The 22779-nt window shown below is 40.0% G+C and overlaps 1 long non-coding RNA gene across 1 annotated transcript in view; it reads left to right on the top strand.

Annotated features, from left to right (window-relative positions):
* Positions 1-2670: 2670 nt before the first annotated feature.
* Positions 2671-22779, top strand: part of LOC142720088 (uncharacterized) — a 61993-nt gene continuing 41884 nt past the window's right edge. Inside the window, exons 1-2 of the long non-coding RNA XR_012872927.1 lie at positions 2671-2762; positions 4180-4291. This is a non-coding gene — a long non-coding RNA (uncharacterized LOC142720088). The remainder of the gene's footprint in view (positions 2763-4179; positions 4292-22779) is intronic.

Below are 22779 nucleotides of genomic sequence, written 5' to 3'. Positions count from 1 at the left end.
TTTACTTATATAGGAGATAGGGCACTTATAATGTGGTGACAGAGCCTCTTTACTTATATAGCAGATAGGACACTTATAATGTGGTGACAGAGCCTCTTTACTTATATAGGAGATAGGGCACTTATAATGTGGTGACAGAGCCTCTTTACTTATATAGGAGATAGGGCACTTATAATGTGGTGACAAAGTCTCTTTACTTATATAGGAGATAGGACACTTATAATGTGGTGACAGCCTCTTTACTTATATAGGAGATAGGGCACTTATAATGTGGAGACAGAGCCTCTTTACTTATATAGGAGATAGGGCACTTATAATGTGGTGACAGAGCCTCTTTACTTATATAGGAGATAGGACACTTATAATGTGGTGACAGAGTCTCTTTACTTATATAGGAGATAGGGCACTTATAATGTGGTGACAGAGCCTCTTTACTTATATAGGAGATAGGGCACTTATAATGTGGTGACAGAGTCTCTTTACTTATATAGGAGATAGGGCACTTATAATGTGGTGACATAGCCTCTTTACTTATATAGGAGATAGGACACGTATAATGTGGTGACAGAGTCTCTTTACTTATATAGGAGATAGGGCACTTATAATGTGGTGACAGAGCCTCTTTACTTATATAGGAGAAAGGGCACTTATAATGTGGTGACAGAGCCTCTTTACTTATATAGGAGATAGGACACTTATAATGTGGTGACAGAGCCTCTTTACTTATATAGGAGATAGGACACTTATAATGTGGTGACAGTCTCTTTACTTATATAGGAGATAGGGCACTTATAATGTGGTGACAGAGCCTCTTTACTTATATAGGAGATAGGACACTTATAATGTGGTGACAGTCTCTTTACTTATATAGGAGATAGGACACTTATAATGTGGTGACAGTCTCTTTACTTATATAGGAGATAGGGCACTTATAATGTGGTGACAGAGCCTCTTTACTTATATAGGAGATAGGGCACTTATAATGTGGTGACAGAGCCTCTTTACTTATATAGGAGATAGGACACTTATAATGTGGTGACAGAGTCTCTTTACTTATATAGCAGATAGGACACTTATAATGTGGTGACAGCCTCTTTACTTATATAGGAGATAGGACACTTATAATGTGGTGACAGAGTCTCTTTACTTATATAGCAGATAGGACACTTATAATGTGGTGACAGCCTCTTTACTTATATAGGAGATAGGACACTTATAATGTGGTGACAGAGCCTCTTTACTTATATAGGAGATAGGACACTTATAATGTGGTGACAGAGCCTCTTTACTTATATAGGAGATAGGACACTTATAATGTGGTGACAGAGTCTCTTTACTTATATAGCAGATAGGACACTTATAATGTGGTGACAGCCTCTTTACTTATATAGGAGATAGGACACTTATAATGTGGTGACAGAGCCTCTTTACTTATATAGGAGATAGGACACTTATAATGTGGTGACAGAGCCTCTTTACTTATATAGGAGATAGGACACTTATAATGTGGTGACAGTCTCTTTACTTATAAAGGAGATAGGGCACTTATAATGTAGTGACAGAGCCTCTTTACTTATATAGGAGATAGGGCACTTATAATGTGGTGACAGAGCCTCTTTACTTATATAGGAGATAGGACACTTATAATGTGGTGACAGTCTCTTTACTTATATAGGAGATAGGGCACTTATAATGTGGTGACAAAGTTTTTTTACTTATATAGGAGATAGGACACTTATAATGTGGCGACAAAGTCTCTTTACTTATATAGGAGATAGGACACTTATAATATGGTGACAGAGTCTCTTTACTTATATAGGACATAGGGCACTTATAATGTGGTGACAGAGCCTCTTTACTTATATAGGAGATAGGGCACTTATAATGTGGTGACAGAGTCTCTTTAAGCATGACCTAATACTACGTCTTTGAGCGGAAGGGGTTAATAAAAAATAATTTAAAAAAAATATTGTCTATAAAGTTGTACACTGCCTTTAAGAGGCTAATAAGCAGGTGACACTGACAGGTTTTTGGGTTGGCAGAGAAATCTAAGGCTGTGATCCTGAAAATTCCTCCTGCAATAACTGCTCCAGATGTTTTTTGCACAGTGGTTTGACAATAACTCGTCAAGGTGTTTTTTTACCCTTTCTGACTGATTGAAATGGGGTTTTGGAGGCGGAAACTGCCTCAAGATGGGTCATGTCGCTTCTTTTTACTGCGACACGTTTTTTTTACTCGTGGTAAAAAAAATCGTCCAACTCCCATTGAAATCAATGGGAGGCATTTTCGGGTGTTTTTTGACTAGTTTTGCGGAGCGGTTTCCACAACAAAAAACTTGTAAAAAAGTTCTGTGTGAACAGGGCCTTAAAATAGAGGCACCGTGTGTCCCGCCACTTTCAAGTGTATCCGCGTCCACAGAGGGCAGATACAGGTAAATACTATGGCGGAGCAGGGAGCCAGTTACGCCCCGCCATTCACTTTGGTAGGCCACAGTCTCCTTTAGGCCTGTGGCTTACAAGGTGCAGGGACCTCGACACCGGTAGTGAGGACCTCAACATTGTAATTTCGGCTCTGATCAGTAAACATAGAAGTGTAGAGAGGAGTGTGTGATATATAGACAGATATACAGTAGTCATGTATTCAGTCACTGTGTGTTTCCTACAGATGGATCCAGTAGAAGAAATCCACCAGAGAGATGTCCCAGTCCTCTGTATTCCCAGGACTGTCCAGAGGAAAATCACAATGTCCCAGAGAATCATCAGGTAGATGAAGCTGAGCCCTATACCAGATCTATATATGGGGGTGTGAAGCTTTTTGGTCCTGCGGTCATTAGGGATGTCACGATACCAGAATTTGGACTTCGATACCGATAGTTTGTGTAGTATTGCGATTTCGATACCAAAACGATTCTTTACCAATAGTAATAAAAAAATAATAAAAAAGTTCTTCCATTTTCTGATGTGAGGCGCGAGGTGTGATGATGAATTTAACCTCCATGTACCTCATTAATAGTAATTAACCCCATCATGTTTCTCAGTCATAATGGGTTGATGTGTAAGGTACATGATGGGGTTAATTACTATTAATGAGGCGCATGGAGGTTAAATTCATCACACCTCGTGCCCCACAATAAGTGATAGAAAGCAGTGTTTATTTTATTTTTTTACAGCGTACACAGAAATATGCAAAAAAATTGTTGTGCAGGTTATTATGGCCGCGCCAATACCGAATATGTGTATATTTTATGTATTGAGACTTATTTTAATTTTTTTATTGTAAAAAAATGTGTGTGTATTTTTTTTATTTAATATTACTTTATGTTTTTACTTTATTTTTAAACTTTAATGTACCGGCATATATCTATAAACTGATAGTACAGAGGCATATATCTATATACCAGTATATTAGCCTGTGTACGGATAGTACACAGGCAGTTGTTAGGACATACCTAAGTATGCCCTAACAACAGGAAATATGGTAGGACAGCCCTGGGGTCCTTCAATGGACCCTGGGCTGTCTGCCCATATATGGTATGTCCCTTAATCGCGTCACAGGAATTCCCGCGATGCGATCCAAGGGGCATCCCCCCTTTTCTGAATTCTGCAGTCCGCTGTGATCGCAGCATTCAGGGGAATAGCGGCGGAGATGAGAGGTTTCTCTGATCTCCGCCGTTATAGAGCTGGGCTGCGGATGTGTAATACAACAATTGCCCCGCTCCTGACAATAAGTGAGAGCGCGGTCAGCATGAGGTGATGCGGCCGGCGCTGCACTATAATAAGCGGCGGTGCAAACACTGAAGACAGAACATGGGGGTGTTTTGCAGCGCGCCCGCCATGTTCTGTCTTCAGTGCCGGCAATCATTAGTGCAGCGCTGGCCGCATCGCATCATCCACACCCCGCACACTCGTCATGACTCAGGAGCCGGGCAATGACTATCACACAGCCGGAGCCCCGCTCTCATACATTCATGTGTTACTATACTGAGCTGTGCGGCCGCACAGCCAAGTATCGAAATACATGTATCGAAATACATGACATAACGGTATCGAAACAGTATCGAAGTTTCGATGCATCGTGCATCCCTAACGGTCATAGAGTTTGGTGGTTTCTTATGTTGATCTGTTAGATTCTTCACACTCTCTGCTGTATTGTACTGAATTGTTACATATGTGAAATCAGGGGGAAGATGTGACTAATATTAAAACAGAGGATGAAGAAGAAGAGCGGGTGAGGGGCGATCAACCGTGTAAGAGTGAACCGGAGGAGGAAATTCCAGGAGGAGTTATCACAAGTCAGTAATAATGAATTTAGAAAGTGAACTCCGTGGTTTATTAAGCAGGACCTGCTGTGTTTTTTGTTGTTGTTTTTTTAACCACATTTTTGTTAATCGTGTGAACATACCCTTACACTGACAGGTTACATCTATATATAGATATCACAGGATCCACCATCCATAATAGACTGATCCTCCCTGTTCTGTAGAGATCACTTCTCAGCATACATCTCATTATCATCACAGGCAGGATTACACTGACAGTTAACATCTATATATATACTGTAGATAATACAAGATCCACCATTCATAATAGACTGACCCTTTCTGTTCTGTAGAGCTCATTTCTCAGCAGTCATCTCATTATCATCACAGGCAGGATTACACTGACAGGTTACATCTATATATAGATAATGCAGGATCCACCATTCATAATAGACTGATCCTCCCTGTTCTGTAGAGATCATTTCTCAGCAGTCATCTCATTATCGTCACAGGCAGGATTACACTGACAGGTTACATCTATATATAGATAACACAGGATCCACCATCCATAATAGACTGATCCTTCGTGTTTTGTGGAGATCACTTCTCAGCAATCATCTCATTATCATCACAGGCAGGATCAAGGTCTTATTACAAGGACCGTGTAGACGACTGCCAATCAATGAGACAGCTTGTTGATTGGCACTCGTTTGCTCCTGTCACAAGGAGCTATGTATGGGAACGAGCACTCGTTACTCCGATCACTCGTCCCCATACATTATTATCATGTCGGCAGCACGGCTCAGGGAGATGTGCTGCCGACAACGATAATATTTTGGTTTTCTAAAACGATACGATAATCTGCTGATCGCTCCCCTGTTTACACAGGGCAATTCTCGGCAACGAGCGTTCTATGAATGACTGTTTGCCTGATCATTGGCCCATGTAAAAGGGCCTTTACACTGACTGGTATCACCTATATATAGATAACACAGGATACACCATTGACAATAGGTGATGGACACAGCTCCCCTCCTCCCCCTCCCTGCACAATGACTTCTGCACAGGCCACAGAGCAAACCTAGAAAACTGTCCCGTAGAAGTCAATGGCTCAGCTCCAGACTATTGTTTCCTACGACCCATGTGGCTGCTGTAAACCATATCTCTTAATGCAGTTAACAGCGAAGACAAAATGGCTGCCTCCATAACCCCTTCACGACTGCCATACGGCTATATACACGTTCTAACTGCCGATGCCCCGTGCAGGTAGCAGGTATATAGACGATTGCAGCGTGCATCGGGGTTAAATGAGTGCAGAAGGTGCTTCAGCGTGAGCAGCTCTGCACTAATCTATATGTCGGCTCTCTTTAAAAGTGCCGACACGTCTTTGACTTAGTTTCATAAAACAAACGTGTTTTTTTGAATGAAACTAAACTTACAAGTGCAGTCTGCACTTTTCTCTCTCTCCCGTGTGTGTCTGCACCTCCCCCTCCTTCTCCCTCCATCGCTTCTGCCCAGAGATAACGGAGCCAGTGTGCTTGTTATCTCGGCAGAAAGGGAATGTGTCGCGAATTAAACCTTTTTTTTAAGTGTCGTTACTTATTTCTATTATATTTTTTACGTTTTTTGCTGCATTTTTTTTTTTATTCCATATTCTGGAAAGTATTAAAAGTTAAATAATAATTTGACATGTTTGAGCATGTTAGAAGAATTTTCCATACTTCGCAATAATGATTCAAGTTTTCATCCCAATAAGAGTTTTATTCTCATCGATGAGGAGACGATATCTGACTTCATTACATAAGCTCTGGCTTATATAGACTTTAACCACAAACAGATGACATCTTGCACATGACGGTGAATATCTTACACAAAATACTAGTCTAATGCAGTTTTGCTTCAAATAGCATATTTTGACATTTACAACTGAAACTGGGAAAAAGTTGAACTTCCCTAAATTGCATCTGACTTTATTGAGAAATATCAACTGTCCCAGACTTGAAAGCAAAGCATATTTAAAACTATAACAGCTAAAACATTTCCTAAGAAGTTCTCCATAACTGAGAGTATATTTAATTTCATTGCATCAAATAAGTATAAATTTAAAATAAAACTTTCATAACATTCCACCCTGTTGTAAATTTATCAAGAAATGTTCTATAAAATATCCAGGACAGGTTCTCTTCTTTTGAATTTCTTGGCACATTGTCTTTGTCACTGAGGTCTCAATGAACCTTTGGATCAATCCTCTTATGCAAGGTATCGCATCCACAAACAGTCAATATACTGGCAACAACGGCAATGGTCATGAGTACAGATGTTACCAGGCCAGTCCATTTTCCAAACTACTCCGCAATCCATGAGGTGAAGATGTCATTTATTCTGGAGTTTTCCCGCAAGATCTTCGGACAGGGAATTGAGTCCTTCCAATACTGAGTCCTTCTAATACTGCCATCAGGAGCTGTATTATTGGGAATAAAAGTACAACAGAAGATACTAACATTTTGCAGACACCCCCTTTTTCTGCTAGTAACATATCCAGCGTTATTCTATTTCACCATGTCATTAAAGATATAGGTCCCAACTGATCTGCAATACCTTTTATTGCATCTCTGGTATAATTAACAAATCTCTGTTGATTGTAATAAATATAATTAATCCAGTCGACATTCTTATTTATCGTAGACCACCAGAAAAGTACAGACTTGAAGCCTGATGCAATCTGATTTTGGGCCTTAAACTCACAGGGTACTCCTACTTCATCTATGTATATTCTATGGTGAAAGGAAACTCCAGGGTTAGACCGCTTATAGCGATTCAGATAGTCTCCAGGGCATTTTCTCATTCTCTGAAACTCAGGTGCTAAAAACAAGTGGAATGGCTTCAGAAGCTGAACCAGAGCACAGCCTCCCTGCCACTTGGCCTTCCTGTCTCCACATAGCCACCGGAGATCAGTCCTTGCCCTTGTCTGGTTGATAAACCAATTAGAGGAGTAATTACCATTATCGGTCACAAAACTCTTCAGTGAGGTTCCCGACTTTCTTACCTTGCCCATTCCTCAGAAAGCAGGTGTAGTTGCCTGGGTAAGCCACTACTAAGGGAGGGATTTCATCTCTCCCCACAGGTGGGTACAATAAAGAGAATGTCTTACATAATTGATCACCTGGATTATATGATGCATTATATAAAGATAACACGCATTGCAGACCTTGTGGGTTCTCCTTGCCTGAAATGTATAGTAGCCAGATGTGGCCTGGCTTTTGCACAAGCGATACAGTTAGTTCTATTATTTTGGATTGCAGTGTATCCTATCCAGGCTAACCATTCATGTTTATCTCTGTAACCTGTTTCTAATGTCAATTTATCTTCATAAGTGAAGTTGGCCAGATAAACTTTAGAGGGTAGGTCTATCTTCGGAACTAAAAAACTTTCCGTTGCATTCAATAAAAAAAATCCCTATAGGGTCAGTACCTGAAACATCAGTTCCTATAGCATATAGTCCCTTATCCTTTTTATTAGGGTGTTTACATAGATAATACAAATGTTCTTCTCTGAATATGCTAGTTTATAAGCTATGTTTCTATCCTTGCATTGATCTATAACACCGCGCAGAAAACTATTTCATATGTTGCAGTCTCACCTTCAGTAAAATTAAAATATTTAACTCTCCAAGCTAAGTCTTTAGGGAATCCTACCCTGACCCTGTTTCCCAGAGATCCCATACCTTAGGTTGACACACTTTGAACCCCCATAGGATACCTAGAATAACTAATAACATTTTGCCCTGTCTCCTCCCAGGCTCTGGATGTTTTCTTCGCTGAAGTTTGAGACCAGTCACTTCTAACAAATGACCACCCTTTGTAATCAGTCTTTCATAGCCTAGGAGGATAGTGGCAATTCCCTAACTACCTTACAGTGTGATAAGTGTATCCAAGCGGTACATTCGGCTATCTTTACGGCCTTAGTTGTGGTAAGCAGAACCTGATATGATCTTTTTCAACAAAGATAATATCCAATTTCCTGGCTTCACAGGTTCAGGTTCAGGTACAGGGTCACCTGGAATAGAATTAGAGATAGAAACTTCCCTGTTGGTTAGCTTTTTTGCCATATATTCAGGAAGTGTAAAATCAAACTCTTCATCCATCCTAGAGAATAGATTTAACTGCGGTATTACAAATGGTCTACCCATTTGGTGAATACATCAATAATCACTAAGCAATAGCTATTCCTTTTGAGTTTCGCATGAGAACTAAGGTAAAAAATAACTAATTTTAATAACATACGAAATCAGCATTAATATACTTGTCTTAAAGGAACAATGTCTTTCTTATTCACTACATAAGAACAAGTTGGGGTCTCCAGACAAGTTAGCTGCTGCACAAAATAAATTAATCTTCACATTATTTTAATCATTTTCATTTTTCCCACCTTTTGTTTATTTGAGGACATTTTGTATCCAAGCCAGGTACTTAAAAGAGGGCTTATTCCCCTTACAGACTTTATTTTCTTAGCTTGCTCTACGGTCATACTTGTCCTGCATAATGCCAAAAAGGTCTATACAGTGGCAACAGGTTGAGCCAACTACTTGGCAAATGCCCCCTTGGGCAGAATTCAAGACATCAAACACATAATCTGTAACAGTATCCAATCTGTCGGCCACTTTCTCTATATTATGAGCATTCTTACTGCTAAACCTACTAATATTGGCAATAATCCAAATCTCATCCACGGTACATGTATTGGTAATAATTGTCGCACTGTCACTTACTGTCCTAATGGGACTTTTACACCTGCAGATATAACAGGTCGTGGGCAGCATATTTCTCAAACCTAAAGACACCCAGGTAACATAACCTCCGGGCTCTCATTGCTGCCATGAACGTCTTACTCATGAGTGACAACAACCAGTGACCTTCACCTCATACCTCCACATAAAACACCTCAAGTTGTTATTCACAGTACCGTGGCATATTTACACGCATTATAATTATAAACCTCAGACAATATTAACAATAGCATCTCAACTAAGAAAAGAATACTATCACCAATCTCATGCTATCACCCTCATGTTTGGGTCCCATCAGTTCATTGACAAATCCTGTACATCAAACAAACAAACAAACACCTTTATGTAAGAAAAACGTCTCTGTCCCTCTGGACAGGGCACATAGATAATATGTAGTTACTGGGTACATTTTATGTCGCACTTGGTGTTACCCTTTTCAGCAGGATTTGTACCTTGATCTGAGCTGATTATCTGTAACATCTTCTACTCACAGAAATATTCACATATACCATACATTTTATCTGACAAGTGTCTCAAACCAAATATTTTCAAATCAACACCCTTATACATATACCTAATATCTTAGGAAGCAAAAACAACTTCAATGAAATCCATACAAATGTGTTAGAATGGATATCGTGGACATGGGAACTGTCCTCTCTTTGGTCTTACATTCCCCTGTAGATTATGTTTGGCGCATGTTAAACAAGTTAAATTTTTTTAGAGTAGTTAGTAAAGCCATATGCCGTGAACACTTTAGATATGATTTCTACCATCCCCCCTGTTGAGACATGGCTTGTCCGATGGCTCAATATAACTGCACTTCTGAATAAGTTGCTGGGTAGGATGTATTTGTTCTTACAAGATCCATCTACAAACAGTATGAGATCACTATTTGGTAATGGAATATCTTTAAGATCTGATCTTGGTAACACTCTTTCTGCTATTGAGGATAGGCAATCAAGTGGTGCACCATCCTCCACAGTAGACATCAAGGTCGAAAAATTTAAAGTGGTACATCTTTCTATCATAAATAACACTAATGTGGCGGAAGCTCTTATAGCTTCTGCGGCGGCTACAACTGATTGAACACGGGGAGGTAGGGCTCTAGCTACTCGGTCGAGTTTTGATAAGTAGTAAGCTAGAGGTCTATCCTTTCATCCATACTCCTGTGTTAGCCCTGAAGTCATATATCAATTTTTACACTCTACAGTTTGAATAAAGTTTTTTTCTTTGTTGTTGTTTTGTTTTTTTTAATAATAATCAGTTAGTCCAAGCACTGAAGAGCCTACAAGATCCTGTTTTATCTGAAAAAAAAGACCTCTTCATAAATCAAAGACATCAATGGTCCTGTAATAGCAGCATAATTGGCTATCCAACACCTGCAGAAGTTAGTAATACCCAAAAAGGACATCATTTGTCTTTTTGTCAGAGGTTTCGGTGCTTGGAGTATTACTGACTTTCTTCCTTCATACAGATGTTTACCTTCTTGGGTAATATGGTGTATAGAATGCCTGTGTGATACCGAGCCTAGTAAGTATATGCCCTAATACTTCTCCTATGAAGTGGGTTCTTCGAACTCCATATCGGCATACTACTTCACTGAGTATTTTTCTAGCAGTGTTTTTAGCTATGTTTTTGGTTACTGGCCATGCCTCAGGCCAATTTGAAAACATGTCAGTACATATGAGGACATATTCATATACACCTACCTTGGGTTGCTGTATCTAGTCCACTTGCAGTTGCTGGAAGGGGTAATCAGGGCAAAGCGAGTGCTTACTGGGTGTTTTTGTCATTTTACCGTGATTGTGTCTGACGCATGTCAGACAACCCTCTACATGTAGAGCACCTGTGTTCTGAGATTCAGGGGCAAACCAGTGTTGTATTGATTTGCCTGCTGCAGTCAGAAAGCCTCTTGCTTGCCATATTGTGTCATAATGTGAGACTCCAAAGGCGTACCTTGAGTCTGTATAGATGTTCACCCTTTTTCCTGTGCCTAACTTACATGCTTCTGTGAGTGCCATGAGTTCTGCCTCCTGGGCAGAGCTGCTGGAGGGCAGTGACTTTTGCAGCACTGTCTTACTTTCCTGGACTACTGCATACCCGGTGGTGAAATGTCCTGTCTGCTTATTCCAGTATTTGGATCTGTCTACAAAATACTGAACATCATAGTTAGTAAAAGGTACATTAGTGACACCTGGTAACCCTTGGACTTCAAGTTGCATTAAACTGTGACAATCAGACTCATGTTCCATATCAAACAAGTCATTGTCATTTGCAAGTTCGTACATTAAGGAAACTGTATTTATAACTTTAAAACCAGATTTTACACAGCTAACTTTAATTACTTAAGTCAGTCTATTTACACAATCTTGTACTTTAGTTCGATGTTCTAGGACTTTTTACACACCAATTTTACATATAATAACAATTTGAAATTCAATTAATTTAGTTCTTAATCTGGATTGAGAAAAACATCTCACATCAAACAGTACACAATTTCATTTCCTCCTCAGACTAGTCTGCAACACACACCCTGTATACACGGGGACACACGCTGTATACACGGGGACACACACTGTATACACGGGGACACACGCTGTATACATGTCTACATCATACTTCTCGTCATCATCCACCTTACTCATTGCAATGTACCTATCTGTATTACTCTTTATCACTAGTAAAGTCACTGTTATCACTTTTATGCACATACTATACATATCAACATTTATTGACACACTCTTCTATAGTTCTGCTTTTCCGATTATTTCATGGTCTTTCAACCAGCCAGCATTTTGTTCTATGAAAGTTTTTCATCTTGAACTATATAAACAACCTTCTTCTAACCTTCGTGATCATTTTAACATTCTGTAAACCTTCTACCTTGTTCTCCCTTGTGAGATTCTTCCAACCGTCGTCTTACACAATCAAATTATAACATTCAATTACCCTCAAATTCCTTTTAAATCTAAATTTGCCACACCCTTATCATCATTTTACATTCACCACATCTAATTTGTGCATATACTTAACATCTCCTTCTAAAGGAATATTTTAATACTTTTTAACACAAACAACAACATGTTGAAGCTGTTCCTGATACGTTACACATGTTACAAGCAGTGTCCTTTTGAAAGGAAATCTAATGTAACAATTTTAGTATATGTCTCTCTATTTAATGGACACCTAAATGGCGTCTTTTAGGGATATATACAGTTTGCCTCCTTCTAGGTCCGTTAATAATATGCCAATAGTTGTTTTTTTTTTTCTAGAATAGTAGTCTTACGTATATTTAATTTAACCCCTTCCCGACATTTGCCGTACATGTACGTCATGGAAAGTACTGACTTCCCGCATCTTGCCGTACATGTACGTCAAACGTTTGGCACCGGCTCAGAAGCTGAGCCGGTCCCATCATCACCGGATCTCAGCTGTATCTTACAGCTGACATCCGACTGTAACGGCGGGGACCGAAATTAGCTTCGATCCCCGCCATTAACCCCTTAAGTGCAGCGCTCAAACGCGATCGCTGCACTTAAGGTGTTTGCAGCTCATCGGAACCCCAGTAATGAAATTGCCGGGGTTCCGGTGGCTGCAATGGCAACCGGAGGCCTAATACTGGCCTCCCGGTCTGCCTAGCACCGAAGCCGGTCAAGATCCGCCCGGCGGCGGAGCCTGATCGGCTTCCGTAGCTGCCGGCAAGATGGCGCCGGGTCAGGAGCTGATCCGGCGTCATCAGCGGTGGAAGTCAGCTGTACTGTACAGCTGACATCCACCTGTAACGGCAGGAACCGGAGCTAGCTCCGATCCCTGCCATTAACCCCTTCGATGCAGCAATCGAAAGCGATTGCTGCATCGTAGCGGTTACAAGCAGATCGCCAGCCCTGACAGGCAATCGGGACTGGCGACTGCTGTTATGGCAACAGGAGACACAATGGTCTCCTGCTCTGCCATTACGGAAGCCGATTTAGGCCCCGCCGGGAGGCGAAGCCTAAACGGCTTGCTGTCAGTGAATGACTGACAGATCTAATACATTGCACTACATAGGTAGTGCAATGTATTAGAAAAAAAAAAATCTGACCGTTGGACCTTCAAGTCCCCTAGTGGGACTTGAGAAAAAGTGTAAAAAAAGTATAAAAAAGTGTAAAAAAAAGTGCAAAAAATAAAAGTTTGAAAACAATAAAAGTTTCAAGTAATCAAATAACACACAATCCCCCTTTTACTCTTATCAAGTCCTTTATTATTGAAAAATAATAATAAACCATATGTATTTGGTATCGCCACGACCGTAACGACCGGAGGTATCAAAATATTATATTATTTATTGCACGCGGTGAACAGCGTAAAAAAAACCCGTAAAAAACGTTACCAGAGTTTCTGTTTTTTAGTCACTTTGCCCTACAAATATTACAATAAAAAGTGATCAAAAAGTCGCACGTATCCAAAAATGGTACCTATAAAAACTATAGCTCGTCCCGCAACAAACCAGCCCTCATACCGCTACGTCTATGAAAAATAAAATTAGTTATGGCTCCAATAAGTCAGGAAATAAAAAAATATGCAGTTGTGCCCGAGGAGAACATTTCTTCTGTTTCAAGAGGCGATTTATCAAGGACCTAAAATTAGGGAACCAGGAAGGGAGGGCCCAATCATATCCGATGGAAGCGACGGTGCCCGTATTATACCAGGATAATACTTTCCCAGCAAAATTCCCCAAACTACAAAGGCGCGGAGTGTGGACCAAAAGGGGGATAAGAAATGACACCATTTATCAGTGCGACACCGGCCTGTGCAGAAAGGATTGCTTCACAGCGTAACACACATCTATGGATTATTTTTATTTTTTTATACCACCTGACTATGCCCCTTATATACTCCGCCCCGCTTATATGTACCCCCACATTATAAAACACCAGCAATACTCAAACAAATATAGTACCAAGCAAAATCCGCTCTCCAAAAGCCAAATGGTGCTCCCTCGGCCCTGAACCCTACAGCGTGCCCAAACAGCAGTTTCCTTCAACATATATGGCACCGTCATACCCGTGAGAACCCTTTTAACAATTTTTGTGGTGTGTGTCTCCAGCGTCATAAGCTGGGCATGACATATTTGCCACTGAATGGCATATCTAGGGAAAAATATAAATTTTTAATTTGCACCATCCGCAGCGCATTCATTTATGGAAAAGACCTGTGGGGTGAAAATGCTCACTACACCCCTTAATAAATGCCTTGAGGGGTGCAGTTCCATAATGGGGTCACTTATCAGGGGTTTATTTTTATTATTTCACATCTGAGCCTCTGCAGTTGTGAACCAATACTTTGTAAATCGCCAAATTAGGCCTCCACTCCGCATGGTACTCTTCACTTCTGAGCCCTGTCATATGTCCAGACAAAAGATTAGGGCCACATGTAGGGTGTTTCTAAAACCGGGAAACACCGCATAATAATTAGAGAGCTGTCTTGTTATGGTGGCACAAGCCGGGCACCACATATTGGCATATCTATGGAAAAAAATCCCATTTTCACTCTGCAACATTGAGCGCACACTAATTTCTACAAAACACCTGCAGGGTTAAAATGCTTACTACACCCCTTGGTAAATGCATTGAGGGGTGTAGTTTACAAAATGGGGTCACTTCTGGGGGGTTTCCACTGTTTTGGGCCCACAGGTGCCCAGAAACCAATCCAGCAACATCTGCACTCCAAATGGCGGTCCTTCCCTTCTGAGCCCTGCCGTTTGCCCAAACAGCAGTTTATGACCACATATGGGGTATTGCCGTACTCGGGAGAAATAGCTTTACAAATGTTGGGTTCTTTTTTTCCTTTATTTGTTGAGAAAATGAAAAAATTTGCGCTAAAGCTACGTCTTATTGAAGAAAAAGGACTGTTTTTATTTTCACTGCCTAATTCTAATAAATTCTATGAAACATCTGTGGGGTCAAAATGCTCACTACACCCCTAGATGCATTCTTCAAGAGGTGTAGTTTCCTAAATGGAGTCCCTTTTTGGGCGTTTTCATTGTTTTGTCCCCTCAGGGGCTTTGCAAATGTGACCTGGCCTCCGCAAATCATTCCTGCTAAATGTGATCTCAAAAAGTCAAATAGTGCTCTTTCCCTTCTAAGCCCTGCCGTGTGTCCAAACAGCCGTTTATTACCACATGTGGGGTATTGTTTTACTCGGGAGAAATTGCTTTACAAATTTTGTGGTGCTTTTTCTCCTTTAGTCCTTCTGGAAATGAGAAAAAATTAGCTAAACCTACATTTTCTTTGAAAAAATGTAGATTATTATTTTCAGGGCCTACTTCCAATAATTTCTGCAAAAAAACTGTGGTGTCAAATCGCTCACTATACCCCTAGATAATTTCCTCAATGGGTGTTGTTTCCAAAATGGGGTCACTTGTGGGGGGTTTCCACTGTTTTGTCCCCTCAGGGGCTTTGTAAATGTAACATGGCCTCCGCAAACCATTCCTGCTAAATTTGAGTTCCAAAAGCCAAATGGCGCTCTTTCCCTTCTCAGCCTCGCCGTGTGTCCAAACAGCCGTTTATTACCACATGTGGGGTACTGTTTTACTCGGGAGAAATTTCTTTACAAATTTTATGGTGATTTTTCTCCTTTAGTCCTTGTGGAAATGAAAAAAAATTAGCTAAACCTACATTTTATTTGAAAAAATGTAGATTTTCATTTTCACAGCCTACTTGCAAAAATTTCTGCAAAAAACCTGTGGGGTCAAAATGCTCACTATACCCCTAGATAATTTCCTCAAGGGGTATAGTTTCCAAAATGGGGTCACTTGTTTGGGGTTTTCACTGTTTTGTCCCCTCAGGGGCTTTGTAAATGTGACATGGCCTCCGCAAACCATTCCTGCTAAATGTGAACTCCAAAAGCCAAATGGCGCTCTTTCCCTTCTCAGCCACGCCGTGTCTCCAAACAACCGTTTATTACCACATGTGAGGTATTGTTTTACTCGGGAGAAATTGCTTTACAAATTTTGCGGTGCTTTTTCTCCTTTAGTCCTTGTGGAAATGAGAAAAAAAATCGCTAAACCTACATTTTCTTTGAAGAAATGTTGATTTTAATTTTCACGGCCTACTTCCAATAATTTCTGTAAAAAACCTGTGCGGTGAAAATGCTCACTACACCCCTAGATAATTTCCTTGAGGTGTCTAGTTTCCCAGATGGGGTCACTTTTGGGGGATTTTGACTGTTTTGGCACCGCAAGAGCCCTTCAAACCTGACATGGTGCCTAAAATATATTCTAACAAAAATAAGGCCCCAAAATCCACTAGGTGCTCCTTTGCTTCTGAGGCCGGTGTTTCAGTCCAGTAGCACGCTACGGCCACATGTGGGATATTTCCTAAAACTGCAAAAACTGGGCAACAAATATTGAGTTGCATTTCTCTGGTAAAACCTTCTGTGTTATAAAAAAAATTGTATTAAAAATGTATTTCTGCAGAAAAATATGAAATTTGTAAATTTCACCTCTACTTTGCTTTAATTCCTGTGAAATGTTTAAAGGGTTAAGACATTTTCTAAATGCTGTTTTGAATACTTTGAGGGGTGAAGTTTTTAAAATGGGGTGACTTTTTTGGGGTTTCTAATATATAAGGCCCTCAAAACCACTTCACAACTGAACTGGCCCCTGTAAAAATAGCCTTTTGAAATTTTCTTGAAAATGTGAGAAATTGCTGCTAATGTTCTAAGCCTTGTGAGGTCATAGAAAAATAAAAGGATGTTCAAAAAACGATGCCAATCTAAAGTAGACATATGGGGGATGTTAATTAGCAACAATTTTGTGTATTATAACTGCCTGTCTTACAAGCAGATACATTTAAATTGAGAAAAATGCTAATTTTTGCAATTTTTCGCTAAATTTTGGTGTTTTTCACAATTAAATACTGAACATATCGAGCAAATTTTGCCAGTAACATAAAGTCCAATGTGTCACGAGAAAACAATCTCAGAATCGCTTGGATAGGTGAAAGCATTCCGGAGTTATTACCACATAAAGTGACACATGTCAGATTTGAAAAATGAGGCTCTGTCAGGAAGGTCAAAAGTGGCTAAAGAGGGAAGGGGTTAAACACTTTTTTAATATGAAAAGATTTGATTAACTTTGTATCCTTTATCAATTATTTTGACTATTCTCCAACCTTCAGTAGAAATAGCCAACATTAATCCAAACATACACTCCGGACAAGAGATTTAAAATAATTTGGTGTGCCTTTGTCCTTTTCTAATATTTTTAAATATCTTAGTCATCACAAATATAGTAAATAATAAAAGACCAACCAAACTTAATGAGAAGCCTTCAGGGCAATAGATGTTAATCCACTGCTACGTGACAATTTGACTTACTAATATTCATTTATCCCTTTGTTCTATTATTTGATCTTGGTTCTATGATCTGACCCTAATTTGATCTCATTCAAAGAGTCTTATGGTCAGTTGGGTATGTTGAATAACAGTGTTCGCTGCACCTTATAAATAAGGCCGCTTGCCAAAACTTTATTCTCCATGAACTGTAGGACTCGCTGCACTCTAGACGCCTAGAGCCGCTTACCAAAACACAGTCCCAAGACAGTAATGTCGCTCACCCAAGGTGACCACGACACGAAAATGTGAGACTGTCTCAACTCACCACATTTAGACAAGACACATAATTAACGATTAACAAACAAATTCGATATGAATAACAAAACCTACTATCATATTCTATATTTCTGTATACCTCGTATATCTTGACCACAAGGTATTTTCACCAAAGTTTCACAGTACACACACAAAACGCAACAATATTTACAAGTATTATGCTGATCAGTCATATACTTCATGTTCCTGGGTGTTTTACAGTATTTTTCCTACTGATTTGTCCTTGTAACAATTCTACAAAGGACCATTCCTAATTGGACTCCCTTATACACACAGGGTTTTATTTATTTAACCCTCATACATTCAATCTTCACAGTCAAGGAGTCTCATATGTTTCATCTATAACAACCATTTCTTTCAACTTCACCAAAGAAATACTTGATTACCTTAAAACTTCTGGTGTCAGGGGCGTCCAGAGACAATAAGAGACTGGTCAGACCAGCAGCAGATGTCCTGGATGTGTCTTTACACCACAGTTTGAAAGTCTTTATCTTTCTTTAACTTTGGATTTCGTTTATCTCAATTATTCAATACTTTTAGTCAGAATCATAAACTTTGTAAAACAAATAATCCTAATACTTTCTAACAAATAATACTAATACTCTATAACAAATAATACTAATACTCTATAAGAAATAATCATAATACTCTATAATCCTTAAGCTATAGGAGATCCTCCAAATCTCCAAATACTTTATCTTTTACGTGCTGCACGGAGTTATTTATTACCTGTAGCCTTCTCACATAGGCTATGGACTACTAACCTCGAGAACCTGTTCTTAATATAACTAAGACCCAGTCTTAGTACCTAAGATCCAACTTAGGTTTTTATCACATAACCTTATACATCTAAATATGAAAAATAATAAAAACACATATATATATTTAAAAAAAAACATATATATACAATATTACCGTTATTCAGATGAAAACTCGAATCTTCAACTCTCCTTACTATGTGCTTTTACAAACCGTCATTCCACCTCGTCCCTGCGTCTGACTGGCCTCTTTTTAACTATAATTTAACCGGAGGTCTTTGAATTAAGTGAGTATTTTGATGACTCACCCCGTGCACGGTGTACAGTCCTCAGGTGGACTAGGGTCTGGAAATATTGGTTTCCGGCTTCGAAGGACCAAGATGTTAGAAGAATTTTCCATACTTCGCAATAATGATTCAAGTTTTCATCCCAATAAGAGTTTTATTCTCATCGATGAGGAGACGATATCTGACTTCATTACATAAGCTCTGGCTTATATAGACTTTAACCACAAACAGATGACATCTTGCACATGACAGTGAATATCTTTCACAAAATACTAGTCTAATGCAGTTTTGCTTGATATAGCATATTTTGACATTTACAACTTAAACTGGGATAAAGTTGAACTTCCCTAATTTGCATCTGACTTTATTGAGAAATATCAACTGTCCCAGACTTGAAAGCAAAGCATATTTAAAACTTTAACAGATAAAACATTTCCTAAGAAGTTCTCCATAACTGAGAGTATATTTAATTTCGTTGCATCAAATAAGTATAAATTTAAAATAAAACTTTCATAACAGAGCACTTCCCAGAATTACAGCAAGGTGAATAAGGCAAAGCAACCCGACTCACAGCTGCTGTAAATGTGGGAGGGAATCTCACCCCTCCCTCCTACAAGCCAGGAAAAGGTGTCTTCAAATTGCTAAGCAGTGTCCGGCAGCCATTTTGGGTGTGATTCTGCAGCTGGAAGAAGCTATAGGACACATCAAAAGGCTAAGGGTATGTTCACACGCTTACTAAACAAAGGGAAACCAGATCCTGATTTTCAGCCATTTTTTAATCAAACTCGCGTTTTTTACGGCTGTTTTTGGAGCTGTTTTTCTATAAAGTCAATGAAAAACGGCTCCAAAAACATCCCAAGAAGTGATGTGCACTTCATTTTGGTGGCGTCTTTTTACATGGCAGTTTTGGAAAACGACCACGTAAAAAACGCCCTGTCGGAACAGAACGCCGTATTTCCCATTGAAACCAATGGGCAGATGCTTGTAGGCGTTCTGCTTCCGATTTTTCAGCTGAAAACATTGTGTGTGAACATACCCTTAGAATGATGAAAGTGAAGTGAATGACTTTTCAGTTGACAAGTTCACACGGCGTGTATTTGACATGTTTTTTTTTTGTACATTTTACGTGCCAAAAACCACATCAAAAAACGCTTGATTACACTTGATTTTGCGTATTTGGGGGGATTTGTGTGTGTGTGTGTGTGTGTGGGGGGGGGGGTGCTCGCCGCTGATTCTTCAAAACAGCTGATAAGCGGCTATGAAGTATCAGCGGCGCCCGTGCACTCCGCTCTGCTACACACACACACACGCACACACACACACACACACACACACACAGCACTGCAGACACGGGAAAAGTGTTAAAGGGGTCGTCCAGGAAAAGATGGTGCCGCACCTGTCCTCAGGTCGTGTGTGGTATTACAGCTCTGTCCTATTCACTTCAATGGAGGTGAACTGCAATACCAGACACAACCTGAGGACAGGTGCGGCGCTGTGTCTCCAATCCGGATAGCCCTTATGTCCTGAGATGACCTGACGGGGGAGGCGGGTGTCAGAGCCACCCACCGCCATCACTGCAGACAGAACCACACAACTACGGCATGAGGGTAGGGCTTGTCCTGAGTGAACTGTCTCTTGTTATGGACAGATTTATAGTCACATGAACCCCGTCTGCATCAGAACCAGTAACCTAGGTCCGATCACATGAAAGAGGGGGATCACCAAAAACCTTGTGCACCCTCAGCCCGTCCATCCAGCCCTTTCCTGGTTTTATCTGCTTCTGGGAAAGCTGGGTGACCACCATTGCCCCTCCTACTGGAGTGTTTGGGGATGTGACCAATGAACCTCTCACACTCCAGTAGGAGGGGTAATGGTGGTCACCCAGCTTTCCCAGACCCCTGAATGGTAAATCTCTCTAGTTGTATTGAGACTGTTTGGGGATGTGACTAATGAACCTCTGAGTCTCAGCACAACTAGAGAGATTTATCTGCGCAGTACAGAGCCAGAGAGCAGAGGCAATGGACGGGAGCCGTTCATTGACTCATATGCATTGTAGCTGCCGTATTCCATCTCTGTATGTGTCGTTAATCGACACATACAGAGATGAAAAAAAAGTGGCAGCCCCCATAGAGAGGTAAAAGAAATAAAAAATAAAAAGTAGAACACAAAAAGACAAATGAATACAATTTATTTTAATGACATACTAAAAGCAATAGTATATAAAAAATAAAATTTTCCGTGACACCTTCCCTTTAAAGAGCTGCAACAGTGTGTATATATGTATGTGTATATATATATATGTGTATATATATATATATATATATATATATATACATAACATACGCACACACACACACATAAATAACATGGATAAATATATTTTAAAAAATTACAAAATTGTTTATTTTTAAAAAAAATTTGTGATTTGTCTGCTCATAATAAAATTGTAAAACATGGAATTAATTAAACTAATCTAGAAAATGAAAGCCTCATAAGTCTTGTAAAAATCAAAGTTAAAATAGTTGTGATATTCAAAGCGGTTGCAAAGTTATTATCGTCTAAAGAAGTGCATATCAGAAATGGAAAATTTGACCTGGACACAGGGGCATCAATGACCCCTGGTCATGAAAGGGTTAATTATGTACAGAAAATAGAATTGAAAAAATCTACAATCAATATATATATATATATATATATATATATATATATATATATATAAAAAGTATTTTTCGGACTATAAGGCGCAGTTTTTAGCAAGAATAAATCTTGCTAAAAAGTCCCTGCGTGTTATAGTCGGCAGTGTCGGGCCCCCTGACCGCTCCTTACTTAACCCCTTCCCGACCCGTGATGTGCCAGCACATCATCAGGCGGGGAGGGGATGATGTATGGAGCAGGCTCACGCGCTGAGCCTGCTCCATACACTGCAGGTGTCAGCTTCTGACACGCTGCACTAACGGCTAGGAGCAGTGATGGCGCTGTTTAACTAGTTAAATACTGCGGTCAATAGCGACCGCAGCATTTATATTGGTTTTCCTACGAAGGACATTTATGACATATCCACAGGTGTAATATCTCTAGAACGGTGCCCCCTAAGCCCCATTCCATCTTACCCGGCTCCGCGGTCTTCCGGCCACTTCACTTTCTGGTTAGATGTTCGAGTTACGCAAACAGCGTAACTCTCTGAGCTACGCAGTTTCCGCAACTCCCATAGAACTGAATAGTAGTTACGGAAACAGCGTAGCATGCTACGCTGCTTCTATAACTGACATTCACTACTATGGGAGTTCCGGAAACAGCGTAGCTCAGCGAGTTACGCTGTTTCCGTAACTCATCCATGTATTGCAGTGTATTGTACCAGCGATCTAATGATCACTGGTTCAAGTCCCCTAGGGGAACTAATAAAATGGGTGTAAAAAAATAAATGTAAAGTTAAAAAAAAACTTTTCCCATTTTTCCCCAAGCACAATGTAAAAATAATAATAAAATTGGTATCGCTGCATCGGTAAAAGTCCAGAACTATTACAATATAGCATTATTTGACTCACACAGTGAACGGTGTAATTTTTGTTATTTAAAACCCCCTACTGTCTGTATTCTTCTACCATATTACGTTATATATGGCCGCTCTGTTGTAACGGTTCACTGGGATACGCTTCTTGTGATGTCATCTAGAATGTGGGCAGATTCTATTTCTCTGAGCGTGACGTCCTCTAGAGAATCTGAGCGTGATGTCATGTGAAGGGCGGGGCCTGTGATCTGCATGCGTTCCGTTTGCACATAATGGCCCTCATGTTGTGACATCAAGTTTATAAATTGGGATCACACATTGACCGCGGTGTCAGTTTCTGTTGCTGGCTCTCATCATGGACGTGTCTTATAAGAAGAAGGGGATGGTGAAGATGTTTCCAATGATGAGTGTTATAGAGAAGATGGAGGTTGGCGGACGCCAGTTTCCGGAGGACGTTGAGATGGAGGAGGAGCACGAGAAGATGGAAGTTAGCGGACGCCAGTTTCCGGAGAACGTGGAGATGGAGG

This window comes from Rhinoderma darwinii, unplaced genomic scaffold (assembly GCF_050947455.1).
Source record: "Rhinoderma darwinii isolate aRhiDar2 unplaced genomic scaffold, aRhiDar2.hap1 Scaffold_490, whole genome shotgun sequence".
Taxonomy (NCBI): Eukaryota; Metazoa; Chordata; class Amphibia; order Anura; family Rhinodermatidae; genus Rhinoderma; species Rhinoderma darwinii.
This window is presented reverse-complemented; position numbering and strand designations above follow the sequence as displayed.